This window comes from Pleurodeles waltl, chromosome 9 (assembly GCF_031143425.1).
Source record: "Pleurodeles waltl isolate 20211129_DDA chromosome 9, aPleWal1.hap1.20221129, whole genome shotgun sequence".
NCBI lineage: Eukaryota > Metazoa > Chordata > Amphibia > Caudata > Salamandridae > Pleurodeles > Pleurodeles waltl.
This window is the reverse complement of record NC_090448.1, coordinates 1,155,218,898-1,155,234,831: the sequence shown is the minus strand read 5'-3', so window position 1 is coordinate 1,155,234,831 and position 15,934 is coordinate 1,155,218,898.

The window sequence follows — 15,934 nt, the reverse complement described above, 5'->3', positions numbered from 1 at the left end:
TGTTAGAAATATTAACGGTATGGCAACCAACAATACAATAGAATTTAGAAACAGTGACCACTCTGAAGTATTGGTACATGGACTGTGAAAGCAAAACAAAACAGTGAATGAGGATGCACATAAGGCGTCTGTATATAATTACTGATATAAATTGAAATTAATGTACTTATTCTTATTTAGACAAATTAACTTGCATAGTTCTTCTGATAGGTGAAATGAGATACTTCAAACAGGTTCAGGGATTGCTATATAAAAATTCTATGGCAAAAATTAAACTGTTGTTGAATAAGTTAATTAGGGAGATTATGGAATGAAAATGTCACAAATAGACAAAAATATTAGATGAATAAATAAAAGCAATATTAATCCAGATTTAGGGGTTGATTACGTGTGGCGACCTCTCCGCCGGAGCTATTATGGGTTTCATGCTAGGTCGACCAGCACCCTTGCAATGTTCGCTGTCCGTCATTGTAATGGTTTGTGACGGTACTGGCCAGGTGGGCTCCAAGTGCATGGGCCCCCCTGAACCTGTTCACTGCCAGCCTTTTTGTGGTGGTGCTATTGCCATGAAACCGCTGGCAGAGAACGGGGTCGTAATCCCCAGGGCAGCGCTGCTTGCAGTGCTGCTCTTGCAGATTAGGTCCTCTGCCTCCACTAGACCGCTGGGATCCAAGATCCGGGCGGAGCTGGCGGTTCCCTGGCGGTCCAACCACTAGGGTTGTAATGTGTCATTCGGACCGCCGCACTAGCGGTGGTCCACACCGCCACCACGAGTGTGTCGGTCTATAGACCGCTACACTTGTAATGAGCCCCTTAGTGTGCTTATCGGGTGTTCATGTAAAAGACATTACTGGGATATAATAGTGATTGCAACAGTCCATGGAGCCACCGGATCAGACACAGATTCCAAACATTTGGAGCCCAGTAGTTGCATTATGAACAGTCCAAAGTTGTAATATGGTGTACTGAGGGAAACGTATGCGCACACAGGGGCCTGCATTTTGACACACCCTTTCACCACCCAAACCTACTTATAATCCCTGTTTGGAAAGTGAGAAGTAAGGTCATACAACTGCTCAAAAGCCCATGATGTAAAACCTCCATTGCCCACTTCCAATTATTCTCAAAGGCTGCACCCCATCATTCTGAAACTCCATTTCCAGTAACTTGGGAGGGAGCGCTAACATGTTGCTTTTCCTTCAACAGTTAAAGATTCACTTTCAGATTTCTCCAGTATGAGGCCTCCTTACCAATGCATCTGCATGTTTATGATACTGTTTTAATCACTTCACTGATGTTTGATGAGTCTTGCAATGTTGCTTGTAAAATGTGTTCAATTGTACAGCACTCATATGTTGTTGGGTAACAGTATACCACAGAATCTTTACAAATAAATTAACAAATAATACATAATCCAGGTGAGAAGACACTACTACTTGGATTGCTGTGTTTCAACAGTATCTTTGTGTGCCCTTCTGGGTTTTTAGATACCTATAGGAGCTTTTAATATATCTTTATGTTCTGATGTTGGATGATTGTACTTTTATGGCCAATGGTTGAAATAAAGTTAGGATATGTTGATATGTATTTTAATAGTCCAGCAGAAGTAAAGAGAGAACTGCCTTGTGGGCTTTGAGAACTGCAAACAGGAGGCATTAAATGTGACAATTAGTTGGTGAAAAGATAGATCAGAATCAAAAATTACATCAAAGTGTCTAACTTTAGAAACAGGATTGTAAGTATAGCCCATCAAAAAGACCACAGGTCTTGAGACAAATGGAAAGGACAGCCACCCACGCTCAGCCTTTGCATTTTCTCTGTATTCAATTTTAAAGAGCTGGCAATCATCCAGACAATTCTAAAGAACTAGCAGTCATCCAGTCAATTAAAAAAAAACTAGCAGTCATCCAGTCAATTTTAAAGAACTAGCAGTCATCCAGTCAATTAAAAAAAACTAGCAGTCATCCAGTCAATTTTAAAGAACTAGCAGTCATCCAGTCAATTTCAAAAACTAGCAGTCATCCAGTCAATTTTAAAGAACTAGCAGTCATCCAGTCAAATTTAAAGAGTTGGCAGTCATCCAGTCAAATTTAAAGAGTTGGCAGTCATCCAGTCAGATAGGCATTGTTGTAGCCAAGACTGATTTGAGATGGTATCAAGGGCCATGCGGTCGATCTTCTGATCATAAAAAAGTTGCAAACCAAATTAGCAAATATGGGCAACAAGGGGAAGAATATATATGTTGAAGTAGCGCTTAGGGATAAGCGCTGTAGTACCCCACAGTGTAAACGGGAACTGAAAAAGATGGCATCATTCGCTTGATAGCATTCTGCTAAAAAGGATGCCACCCATGCCAATGTGCTGCTCCCACCCCAACTTCATCTAAAGTAAGACTAATGGGGTGGGAGACAGCATCAAAGGTGGCAGAAAGGTCTGAGGGGATCAATGGAGCAGAGCCACCAAATCCAAATTTATCCGAAGGTTACCGGGCGCAGAAATAATTAATAATTGGGTTATGTGCCCTGATTGCAAGCCAACTTTACACAAGTCCAGTAATTAGTTTCCAGATAGCCATCTAGTTCTGGATTAATTGCACTCTAATTTCCAAGCTGAAGCAGTGAAATTATTCAGTAACCAGTTAAACTTGGGGGTAACACTGAGGGTTACTTTAGTAAAGGTTCAACAAGAACATATTCCCAGCTGGATGAGAACTACTGAACTGTGGATTGATTGGCTTCACAACTGAGTACAATCTGGAACAATAACCCCAGCAGACTTCTGTATTAATTTGGGTGGATAAAGGTCAAGTGCGGATCAAAATTTAACATTAATCAACTTAGTTAAAATAAAGTTGTTCTTCAACATTGAGAAGGATGTCAACTTCTAATACGTCATTGTGTTGGTACGTTCGGAAACAAGTTGTTGTCTTCCAGCAGACTACACAGGTATTATTGTAGAGCAGGCTCTGATATTGGCTGGCAAGATATTGGTGAGGTCTTATAAATTAGGAAACACTTCTGAAGAAGGATCTTTTGGCTTCTGAATGCAAGCAACTTAAAAGTTAACTCTTGCCAACTAACCAGATTTCTGATCTGGATAGCTTGGGTGACTCTTCCTACACCATTCTGGCTTCAGAACTGATGTCTTTAAGAAAGAATCATTATTTTTTATAACATAATTTCTTAAGAGTATGTAAAATGTTTGCACACCTGCAGTCTGTTACTTAATATGTTTGGTATGCAGGCATTTTTGTAGGTGAAGTTGTTTGTAGAGGTAATCCAAGTGTATTTAAGCAATCTGCTTTTAATCCCTCCATCTACAAAACTGGGAATAGGAGTACTTAAAACTTTGGTAAAATCAGATGAAGAAATTTTAGACAGCGTATTGACAAAGGAATGAAAGATGCTGTATTCAGGTAGAATAATGCTTACTAGCAAAAACACAAAGAAAAGACTATTGCCAAAACACACTAACTTTGTATTCCGGGTCCGATGAGCAGAGCAACCTTCTGCACCTCACATCCTCCACCACTAAACAGGACAGAAAGTATCTATTGGCTAATTGCAGAAAAAGGAAAGGGATCAGAAAAAATAGAAACACTAAATATCCCCACTCTGATTGGTCACTGCTGGGTACTGATGTCTGCAGTACAAGGTGGATATCTAAAGGCAATAACCGATAATAGGTTAGCATCTCACCTTAACAGTGAAAAGGATATACCTTTATGGCATCTCTAGATAACTAACTCTCTATGTTCTGGAATGAAGCTGGTATCTTTGAAACTGAAGCCTATCAAGAATTTAGTAGCTCCAAACATGCTCAACTCCCGTTCTCCTCTATTGAAAACATAAATATCAAAAGCTTCATAAATATACACTCAGATGCTCATACGACTGGTTTAATGAATTATCTCTTGAATAACTGAAAATAACCAGTCAATGATATTTGCTGCTTCCTATCATCAGCATTATTTGTATCACTTGCTAATTACCACTTGTACTTAAACGTTTAATGATATATACCATTCATAAACAACAATTGTCCGTTCCTTCACTGAAAAAAACTCAAGTTCAAATTAAAGCAATTTCTAAATTCTTTGCAATACTAAGTCAAATGTTCAATAGAGTTTAAAGTTTATTTTACAGTTCAACTTGATTTCCAGAATACTTCTCTGTAATCACAGTGTTCTCTGGTGAAATATCTGTTTGCTAAAGCAAAGAATCCAGCATCAAAGTGCTGCCTGCCATAACATAGTAGCACAGCAGCCTAACAAGGGCACTGTGAATCACAAGAAACTTTAAACTTGATGATAAAAGATAAACACCACTGTCCCCAAAACAAGGTGAGTTTAGGAACTACTATGAAATGTAGTCTGGTGTCAGGTGCTGTCGCCTGGTGTGTTCTCTACAGAAACAAAGCCATACAACAGGCAGCATCCACAATGCGGACACCATCAGTCTTTCTTTCCTTGCAATTAACAAAGAGTGAGCAAGTTTGAAGAATTGTGCCCACGCACTAGCCAAGCCATATGTGGTAAGCCGTGCCCCCTGACAACCAAAGTGGTCACCACAGGATACAGGCAAGGCATTCCTAAAACAGGTTTATGTGTTGAAAACATCAGATCCACAGAATGACACACTTTATGGGTAGAGATGTGATAATTGCATTGAAATTTATTGTTGAATCCTTAAAATATATGTTTCTGTCCATTTTTTTGTGAAAGTATAGTTGTCAGCCTCTTTTCAACAGAGACCCAGTGCAAAATGTTGCTCCAACCTGTATTTTCCATTGTAATGCTTTGAACTGAATAACTAATATGGATGATCCATTAGTTGACAAGACTATTCATGATATGTGGACAACCTGGAGAAGTCCTGGCATTTTCACCAATCACATTTTTGGATTAATGTGATTAATATTTTGAACATGTTGTATTACTTTTAATTTTGCATGTTTAGACTTAAAAATACCCTCACACACGCTGCTGTTAGCCAAAAAGCCAGGACTGCTTGAGGGTCACTCAGTTTGAAAGTAAACTTTAAGTACACTTTAAAACCATTTGCTTTTGCATTGTTTCTTTAGACGCACTAGAAGTAGGAACCTGGCCTGCAAGTCCCCAGCACCAAAACTGTCCCTGTGGCAGCCACATGCCAACATTTTAGAGTAAGCAAGTGGGAAATTAAAAAAAATAGTTAAGAGAATGTATTTTCCCTATTGATTTCTATTGAAATAGAAGGCAATCTGCCTGAATCAGATCTATTGGCATTTAATTTTTGGCAGTTTAATAACATAGCACAAACAAAAACAGAGTTCCAAACTCTGTTTTTGTATACGGTATGAAAAACTGCCAAAATGTCGAGGCCTTTCACACTCTAACCTCGCCCTACAAGAATGAATTACAAAGCATTAACTTTTGATGTCCGATGTAATTCTTGTAGGGGAGAATTGGAGCGTGTGTGACAGGCATCAACATTTCACTTTTGCTTTGTTTCCATGATTCGGAAATCAGAATCGGGGTTCTACATGCAGGACTAACTTTGAAATCAATAGTCTTACTCCTGAATCGGGAGGGTTGGCATGTATGTAGCAGCTGCCCCCTCCCCCTCCCACCAAAACGCCCAGTAGCCGGAACAGCCCTGATATTGCCATCCAATTGGCACTCATTCAATCGCAGGATCAAGGATGCACTAGGAATCAAACCTGAGACTTGCTATTAATACATCCCAGAATCAGGTGCATTTAACCCAGTAAGCTCAATATTCTGAGACAATTTCAAGTGTGCACAGCATCAAACAAGCATATACTGCAATGTCTCCATGAGTAGACTAAACACGTCCCTTGGGGCAACATTTAGGAAGGAGCGTCTTTCCTAAAATGGAATTAAAAATATTTCAGAAACTCCCTGTCATTCCATAGAAGAAATTTGTGGAGAATCATAAAAAAGGAGAGTCATTCTAGACATACATGCCAACATTTTGAACCAAGTAAGGAGATTTTGGAAAAAGAATCAGGAGAATTGATTTTCCACTTTGATGTACAATGAAGCAGAAGAGGTTTTAGGTGGGAAACACTTACAATACAGCCATTTTCAGCTTAAAAAATGATGTCTTATACTGAGTTTGTGAAAAAATGGTTCAAACGTGCTTTGCATCTGAAGCTATGAGCGTCCTATAAACGCGGTAAAACCCAATGGTTCATGCATGGTGTAATAGGCTTGGGTTTGACAAACGTTTAAAATGCAACATTTATCACTCTATTTCATTTATGGGCTCTAAGAACAGCTTCGCCCCAATTTTGTAAGTGCTAGTCTGTCTGCTTCAATTGACCCCCCCTCACACCTCCCCAATGCAACCGAAGCTCAGGCTAAGTTGCGTTCCTGCAGCTTCTAGCATAGAGTTACGGACTAACTATCTGCTAGAATGATGGTTAGGCAGCGCTTTTCAGACTAATTCGGATTGGCTGGATGTATCGCCCTCATGACGAGTTTCCGGTCTTTAATATCTGGCTTGTTGCTCGCATTGCGCATCTGCTGGCCCCATTGGGTCACACGCTTCATTCCAGTCCATCGCTTCTGGCAGTGTATGGTCCTTCCTGTGTTATCAACCGTGGTGCGCACGAGCTCCGCTTCAAATTTCCCGCCAAATTCCTCTCCAGCAGTGCTCTGTGTAAGGCACACTCGGACCTCTTCTCGAGCACATGCCCGGTTGCGCTCACGCGCCTATCACAACTGCCTTTCCCAGCCTTACCGCACCGTCTAGTCACCTGATGGTAGGTGCAGCATGCAGTGCCTAATTTGTTGTAATTCAACCTGTGAGTACAGAATACTGAGGCAGCATAACCCTGAAGCCATCTAGGGCCTCTTTAATCCATTTACAGCGAATCCCTGACCCTTCAGCTCACTCTTGCAGCTTTTTGCTTTCTCCCTTTGTTACGCTTTTTCATTTTTCTCCCTCCTCGTTTTTCCCATATGTGCCTTTTGCTCGCAGTAAATGCTTGAGGCAGAAAAATAAGTGTTGGCCCTCAAAAATAAGTGCTGGTGCCCCTCACCAGGAACTACTGGCTCAAATTAAGCACTGTCAGGCTGTAAGGCATGTACCCACTGCAGTGCTCCAACATTTCCTTACTCTCTTCAAGCAGGTAAACTGTCGCTCAACGTCTGACTGGACCTCGGGCCATGGCAAGAAGTCAGTAACATTTAAATATTTTGTTTTGTATGTGTATATTACACTCTTGAACTTTAGGAACCTTATGGAATTATATGTTTTATTAATTGGTGTTTGGCGTCATATTGCACTTTGCATTGTACCAGGGGTGCCATAGGCCCTAATACAGGGGTCTCCAACCTCTTCTGTCATAAAAGCTACTGATGTTCAATAAAAATCATCCTAACCCACTAATAATATTACTGTTGTAATCATGATCAAGTCAGACAAGATTACTTTAGTGGTACCCCATACAGGATTATCACCAGTAATCACCTTAGGGCATCAGGCACAGCTGCCAGCAATAATGTAGAAATGTCCTTGTCAATTTGGAGTACCTCTACATGGGTACTTCATAGCAGCCATAATGGCAATGCTCCTGGCACCAGGGAAACAATATTAGTAAAAACGTCCCCCAATGTCTCATGATTTATTGCTCAAATGTCAGCTTTAAATATACTTTGGAAATGCAGCCAATTTTCCCCAAACATCTGCTTTTGAGTTCTGAAAATAGACACATTTTTGTCTTGAATACACACTTTTCAATTTTGGCATACATATATTAATTCAGCAAGTAAACATTTCTATTTAATAGGTTTGGCTACACAGGAGAGGTACTTACAAATAGGTGAAGAGCTACCTGTAGCTTACGAGCTACTCATTGGAGAAGCCTGCCCTCATAGAAGCAAGTAAGGGACGTAACTGTCATTAGTATACTGCAGGTGGACCGGCACTGCTCAAAAAGGTGTCTGGGTGGGGGGTCCACTGCACCTAAGTTGAAGTTATAACTCTTTATTAACAAATCAGCAATGTGAACTCATCGTCTTTGCTTTCACTAGATCCTCTAACACTCTTGCTACCTCAGTGGTCCCTTGTTTTGTATTAAATAGGGTGCACCAGGCCCTTAATTTCCGAATCACCCTAGCACAACACCGCTAATGATCTGTTGTAGTGTGTTGTAATTTTGAGCAACAACACTAAGCAAGCTGGAACATGTGGGCACATACCCATAGTGGGATAAATATAACTATCTGTTTTACCCCCCACACTGCATGGCACACCCCCTATAAACTAATTGAATGCTTATTGATTTCACTGGAGAAACAGGACTTACGTACAACGTTGACAACTTTTCTTCAAGCATGCTGTGTTATTGCAACAGAAGGAGCTACTGTACATTGGTCTCAAACTTTGCGGTTGATTTTGAGTTTGGTAATGTTGGTGGTAAATATTGGTGGGTGTCCCACTTTTCTGAACTCATGATCCCCTGCTCCATTTTGCTACGGTAGAACCAACGGTTTTCAGATGGCGAAGGATGATGTTGCTAAGAAGAGCATCAATATGCAGGGACGCCAGCAGTGATTTCCCTAACCCGGGTCCACCCAACGGAAAAGCAATGACTGCAGTGGAACAGGAAGAGCAGTCTTTATGTGTCAGATCAGTTGATTTGTTAGTTTTTCACAAATAATCTCCAGTTTTTGGAGTTTGTGTGAAAAAGCACAAAACTGAGGGCCCGATTTAGAGTTTGGTGGATGGAGTTACTCTGTCTTTATTTTAAGGTGGAAATAATGATTCTTTATTTGGCATACAAATATTTTGTTTCATTGTTCGTATAAATTCCTGTCACACCACTGACACCGTTCTCAAAACAGCAATTATTTCAAGTGAATACTCAGAGTGAAAAAAATGCCTGATAATTTTTTTATGATGTAAGGTCTTGAATCTTGCAGTGCCTCCTTGAGGGATACTTAAATAACAGAGATACTAGGTATAACATGGGTCAAAAGGTCAGTTTTAAAATGGACAGAATTTCTTCCTCAGAATTAGAATGTAGACATCAAATAAACCCGAAGTGGAAGATAGTTTTTAAAACATATTTATGACGTGCACCTATTGATGACTAAGTAATTTTATTAGTTAATAAAAACCATAAAACATTACATCTCCATAAAAATAGAACAATACATAATCAGTGCAGTAAATAGTGAAAAGCATGATCAGTGCAATAAATACATTTACCCTCTTGAATCCATTTCCAAATATAAAACATGGTTAAACTCATTGTAAAACACTAAATAACCCCCGCATCATTCATATCTATTAACCCTCCATGAAGCCAATTCCAAACATATAAAAAGGGTTAAAATCGAGGTAAAACACAAAATAACCCTCCCAGCATCATTCATATCTACTAAGGTTGTGGAGGGAACCAGTTCTTAAATCACGTTTTTAGGTGTTTTTGGTCAGCAGCCATGGATTCCTGGAAACAGATGATCAAAAAGCACTTATTTAAAAGTTACTAACTTAGATAATGTGCAAAGTTGCCCAAAAAGTGCATTATATTCCTTCGGCATGGTTACTAAATACTGATTAAATGTTAAGAGATAAATCCTTGACAACAGTATTCATATCCTAACTCAGTCTCTATGGAGGTACTCTGCTCTATTGATTGCCCAGTTGCCAGGGTCACTGGGTTCTCGATGGGGCAGTAAGGGAAATAAAGATTTCCAAAAGTTGGACTAGCCTAATGTTCAGTATTTCATTTTCTGGATTAAGTGCTTTGATTAGGGCATGTCTGTATGATCTAATCCCTAGTGCACTGAATTATTTTTTCAACAATTTTCTTCTTCGAATAGCCAAGGCTGGACAAATGCAGACCACGTGCCCCAACATTTCCACCACAAGATGGCATAAGCAGCATTTCTGATTGGCTCTTTGTGTCTCCTTCCCCCACCAACGTACGAGGTCTAACGTTGGAATATCTCCTAGCCTTAGCCTGAAGAAGCATTGTTTAATTTTCAGAGAATAGGGTGCGGCCATAATTGGTGATTCTTTATGTGTTTTATATGATTTAAGAACCAACCATCCATGAGACCTTTTAGCTAATTCCTCCCTATGTTCTATCCTGCTTTGTAGCTTACTTGATTTATTCACTACTTTCTTAAATGCTGGGATAGATAGCGTCTGGTCCTATAAGTCATCCAGATGCTTCATACTTCTTTCCAGATACTCTTTATAATTACTATTGCCCTTCTCAAGGTAAATTTTATGCGATATTAAACTGGCTAACATCCCTTCCGGGGAATGCCGAAATGTATTGTAGCATTTAATAAATGCTGCCAGTCTAGCCAACAACTGCTTTACTAGCGAGAATTCCAGTCTAACCTGGGCCGGGGATGCCGACCTAGGTAACCGGAAAACTTGCTTGTAGGATTTTACCATTAGTTTATCAAAGAGAACTTCCTCCATCCTCCTCATTATTTCTGTGCCGTGTTGGGCATTGGTAATAATTTTGCTCTCATAATTGCTGCTAACGGTTCAAGGGTAGAGCCATGGATGGGCTTTGCTACAATTCCAAAGGCATGATTGACAGCTTGCGCTTTATTCTTTATTGCTTTTTGCATACCTATTCTGGAGTTGCTAAGCAACAGCAGGTCATCCGCATATAGCAGGTTGGATCATTGGTGACCACCAAGTGTGGGAGAATAGGCAGACTGGCCGTTTAACACCGTGGGGAGGTCTGCGATGTTAAGATTAAAGGGAAGTGGTGCTAAAACACAGCCTTGTTTTAAAGCAGCTGTTGTTATGACTGCACTAGATGAATGCGAACCATCCCTAAGCTTCTCTTACACCCGTGTGTCGGAAAAAAGTAATCTAATAGCATGCAGGATGGTTGGGGGAAACCCCCATCACTGTAATTTTGCCCACAAGTTGCCCGGAGGGACACAGTCAAAAGCTGCTTTAAAATCAACAAAGCACAAATATAATGTGGTCTCTGTTGCCTTTGCTCTATTAAGGATCAAACCCAGCACCTTAAGGTTTGTTAAGGTACCTTGGTTCTTATTAAAGCCGAATTGGTTTCTGGGAAGTCTGTCATTATCTACGGCCCAAGACTGTAAATGCTGCAGTAAGCATATTGAAACGTATTTGAGGTCCACATCTAAAAGGGCAATCAATCTATAGTTACTTGGAGAGGCATCCTTCCCCCCCTTATAAATGGGGTGAATTATTGAACCCTTCTAACTAGCCGGCACAATTCCAGTTGACACAGCGTAATTAAACATTGCTGCCAGAAAGACTGCCCATCTTCCCGTTGACCATTTCAACAGTGCTCGTGGTAATCCATTAGGGCCAGGTGCACAGTCCGATTGTGATTTCCCAATAATCTTCATTATCTCTGACGCTGTAAATACCATAGAATCCAAATCATCAGATTCCTGTATATCCTTCTCCAACTGAACTGGCATGACTTCTCCAGTGGGACTTCCATTGAAATGTTATTTCTAGTGGTCAACCCAAGCTTACTCGCTTATGTTTGCATTGTGGGCAGCTTTTGGGCCTTTGTTAATGGAGTTATTCAGTTTCCAAAAACGTTTTGAGTCTGATAATCCTGACACGTAGTGCAGTTTAGCCCATAATGCTTCTTGCTGGAGATTTTAAAAGTCCATATTTCCTTTTTTAAGAGCTTCTTTTGCTTCCGGAGGGTACTTAATAATGCTTCTTCCTCTGGGGATCTGCGCAGTTGCCTCAAAAGCGTACACACATCAGCTTTCCTCATGCACACTGTGTGTGGCATATGTACGCCACTGCAATATCCCAGATGAACTCCTTTAAATTTTTTCGAGGAACCTTGGCTTGTAAGTTCCTTAACGAAGGCCTCCCAAACAGATGTCAGGTTTATAGTTCCAGTGGCCATGGACTCCAGACTGGTCACTGCCTCTTCTGCTTGGATTTATGCTAGCCGGTAGCAATGTCATAGTTAAAGTAGACATCACAAGTTGATTTGCCAGTAACAGGACTTAGCATGTTTTAACTTAATGGTACTGTTATTTATCAGTCTTGGATGGATGAAAGTCTAAGTTGTCCTTCCCGCAATATTAACCTATGGACTCCAGGATTCTCAAAGATATTTGCAGTGCATGTTCTTTCGTAAGATATTTTATCAGCTTTATACTTGTATTTTTGTGGAGAAGTCTGCTGAGTTCTTCTATTATGCTATATTGCCAAAGTGCGACCTCCTTGAGGAACATAAACAAACAATACTAAATGACATGAATGGAGGAGGCTTAGGCAACTTAGTACCTGCCGCACCCTGAGATGTGCAGCTCAGTGGTTTGACAGCTAATCATGAGAAGGGTTAGTTCAGTTGCAAGCTAGTAGACCTAACACAGCCTGAGGTGCTGGCTGCCTCTCCATCGTGTCCAATACTAATTGCTCTGTTCCCTCGTGCTTTTCCAACTTCCATCCACTCTCAACTGGACTAGGTGGCTGTGGATCATTTAGAAGACATCACTTGCTTATAGCGGCTTGATAATTCACACGTTTGACATGTTTCTTAAGATAGTCCCTGCAAGGTGGAAGTTGATGACTGTCTATCTCACCCTTCTTTTCGCAGAATAGGTGATGTCTCAAGTCATTCATGTGATGAACAGAAGATTTTGGTACCTAGAGCAAGCACGAGAATTGCTCCACTTTGTCCATTAGTTCTTCAGAGAGATCCCATTTGTCTCAGGGTTAGGAAAATGTTTTCTGTGCATGTCTATAGGCAGACAGGATTCTGAATGCACTTACTTTTCCTTTTCCCGCAAATGCGCTTACTGTGTCACATCCTGTAAACGTATGGAGACCTATCATAGCTCGACAAACATTTTCACCAATAGTTGAAGCTAGTTTCCCAATGTCAAGGATTTGCATGCGTACTTTAGTACCACATTTCAGAAAACTATGATTCTGTCATGGAATCCCAAACACATAATAAACACATCAGTGTTATCTGAGCTTATCATTACTGCCTGATAACCCTCATAGCAGCGTGTGTTGCATGCAGCAACAAACAACCATCTCCTTCTTCATGTGCACTGTTGAGAACGGGCACTTTGTGGCTCTCTTCAGATGTGATTTTGTAGCCCTTATTTTCACAGTTCACGAACAATGTTTTATTCTGAAGTTTTACAAAATACTTTGGTTTCCTACATTTATCAACAAGAAATGCGATGAGAGTTGTGTTATTCCTTCTGTGGCTTAGGAATTTCCTCCACTGTCTCTCAATCTAGGAATGTGAGATGCTCTGTAACTGGTGCCCGAGTTCTTCCCCTCTGATTGTCATTCTGTTGTTCTTAATAGAAGTCTCATTGTATGTATGAAACACAAGATCGATTCTTTGACTCCTAGTTCCTTCCCGCAAAGCCGTGGACAAGACAGACACCGCCACCTCACCAAAGTTTGATTCCTTTCCTTTTACTCTCTGAACAAGAAAAATACCATCAATCAGCGTGGCTGAATTCGTCAGCAGGGGTAACATTTTTCTGCAAGTATGTTGCTAAAAGAGCTTTGATTGTCTTTTGCTACAGACCTTCTGGAGTTGCTGTAGCACATAGTTAGGGTCCTAAGGGATGAGAGAGTGCGTCCGCCACTTGAACGTTCCAATTCTGTGCTATCACAGTGATTCGGCCAAACAGTGATTTGTCTGCTTTCATGATGATTGTTCTGCCGTTGCTGTTCACTGCCTTCTTCTTGGACATGTTAGTGGTTTTTACTTTGTGCATTTCCATTGGGTCATGACATTTCTTAATAAGTGGATTATTCTCAAGTTGCTCAAGTTTGAAGTCTGTATAACGCTGTTCACCTATTTTATGCACCCTTATTATGCCAGATACTATGGGGCTCATTACGAGTTTGGTGGTCTCAATGTGGGATTGTCAAACTCGCGGGGAGGATGCCACCGATAGCAGTAGCGTCCCCCCGCCACCCTACTACAAGGTTTCTGCTGGCCTGACCTGGCTGACCGACAGAAACCTTGAAATAGAGCATTCACGCCAGTCTGCCGGCGGGAACAGTGCTATGAGATAGCACGTGGCTCCCTTATAGGAGCCTAGTGCTATCTCGTAGCACAGAAGGCACTGACCAGCACCCTCAGAATGCACACTGTCTGCAAAGCAGACCATAGCCATGGGCAGAATAGGGGACCCCTGTGTCCCCCTGCACTCGTTCTCCGCCAGCCTTTTCATGGTGGGGAAACTGCCATGAAAAGGCTAGCAGAGAACAAGGTGGCAATCAGTAGGGCGGCGCTCAGTTCAGGCTGATTACAACCAGGACCATCATCACCCCATCAGGATCATGGATCCTGGCGGAGGCGGCGGTCTGTTGGCAGGTCCGCTGGTCTTGTGACCGCCAGCCTCGTAATGAGGCCCTGTCTGTTGAGAAGCCTTTTTTGCCATGAAGAGACAAATGAGATTATGTGGCCGAACAAATGGGTTTATTCAGCTTTGAACAGCTCTCGTAACAGTATCTTTGTATTTTTCAATTTGTGACTTATGCAGGTCTGCGTAAGATCTAATCTGTTGTTACAAACCATTACCCTTATCTGACCCAAAAAGGTGCTTCTGTGTTAAGCTGTCATATAATATATTTTCACAGCACTGCCTTGAAGTTGAACCTTGTCGTAATCCCGTAGTCTGAGTGTCTTTGTTGACTGTTACCTCGATCGCCTTGATCTACCGGATTAACATATGACTGTTGAACTGAAAAGCTTCTGTTGATGAAGTTGTGGCGTATCTTTGGATGTTTCACTGCAAGTAATTTCATTTTGGCATAGTATACAGGAAGATATCTAGCATAGTTCATTCTATCATACGCAAAACACCATGGGATCATACAGCGTATGGCTGTAAAATGTAAATGCCAATTGCCTTCTCGACCAGCACAAAGCAGCGGCAGCAAGACATTTTCAACAATATCCACATACAACATCCAAAATGCACAGAGATCTCCATTGTCATAACAAAGATGTTCCAGGAGTACATCCCAAAGCTGTTTTACTTCGGCAAAGGCAGCATTCTGCAAGAGGTCGTCTAATCTCTGGTATAGTTTTTTTGCAAGTCATTAAAACCCTCAATGAATGAGTAGACAACCGGAATGCTCTTCTTAATTCTTTTCCAGCCAGTGGATACATTCCAACCAAGCTAGTCCCAACATATTTCATACACGCACTTGTGTACTCGAACTGGACTATTATACATATGACCTAATAGAACGGATGATTTTTATCCTTCTATCATGTTTGCTTAAATGTAAAGGTTGTGAAGGCCAGCGTCTTGAAAGCGTTTTCCGAGAATGGAAATGACATTGCAAATGGTGTGAAAGGTGCCCATTCGAAGAATTATTCTGTTGTATGTTGCGTTATACCACACAATCTCAGTTACTTTTGTGTAGAGAACTTGATCCATGACCACTACAACTTTCACCAAATGCAGTGATTCCCTTATCAGTTCTGTTTCAAAATTTCAGAAACAGTTGTCAACTCAGTTGCAGGGGTATTAATGGTGGGCAAGTAGCCAATGGAATCCTGTGATACACTAACTAGGTCTCTAGTACTGATGTTAAATCCTGTCCAACTTGGTATTATCTGTTCAAGGCCCGCTTCTTGTTTTGGAACAACCCAGATTATATTCTTATTTTGTGCAAGCTTCAATTGGGCAACACATTCCGGCATGACTTCGGTACTGGTCATCAATGGCTGGGGCCCAACTTGTTCACCAGAAACATACATGAACAATTCTTCCGTATTTGTGGTGGTAAGTGATCTTTGCTTTATTTCTCAATGCTTGGGAGAGGAGCTTTAAGAGATTGTGGTCCAAACAACTTGGGCTGCCCAGCTATACCGTTGACTCAATGAGTTGTCCCTTTACTAGTAAGAGTCTCTTCCAGACTATCAATGTTATCCCATGCTAAGT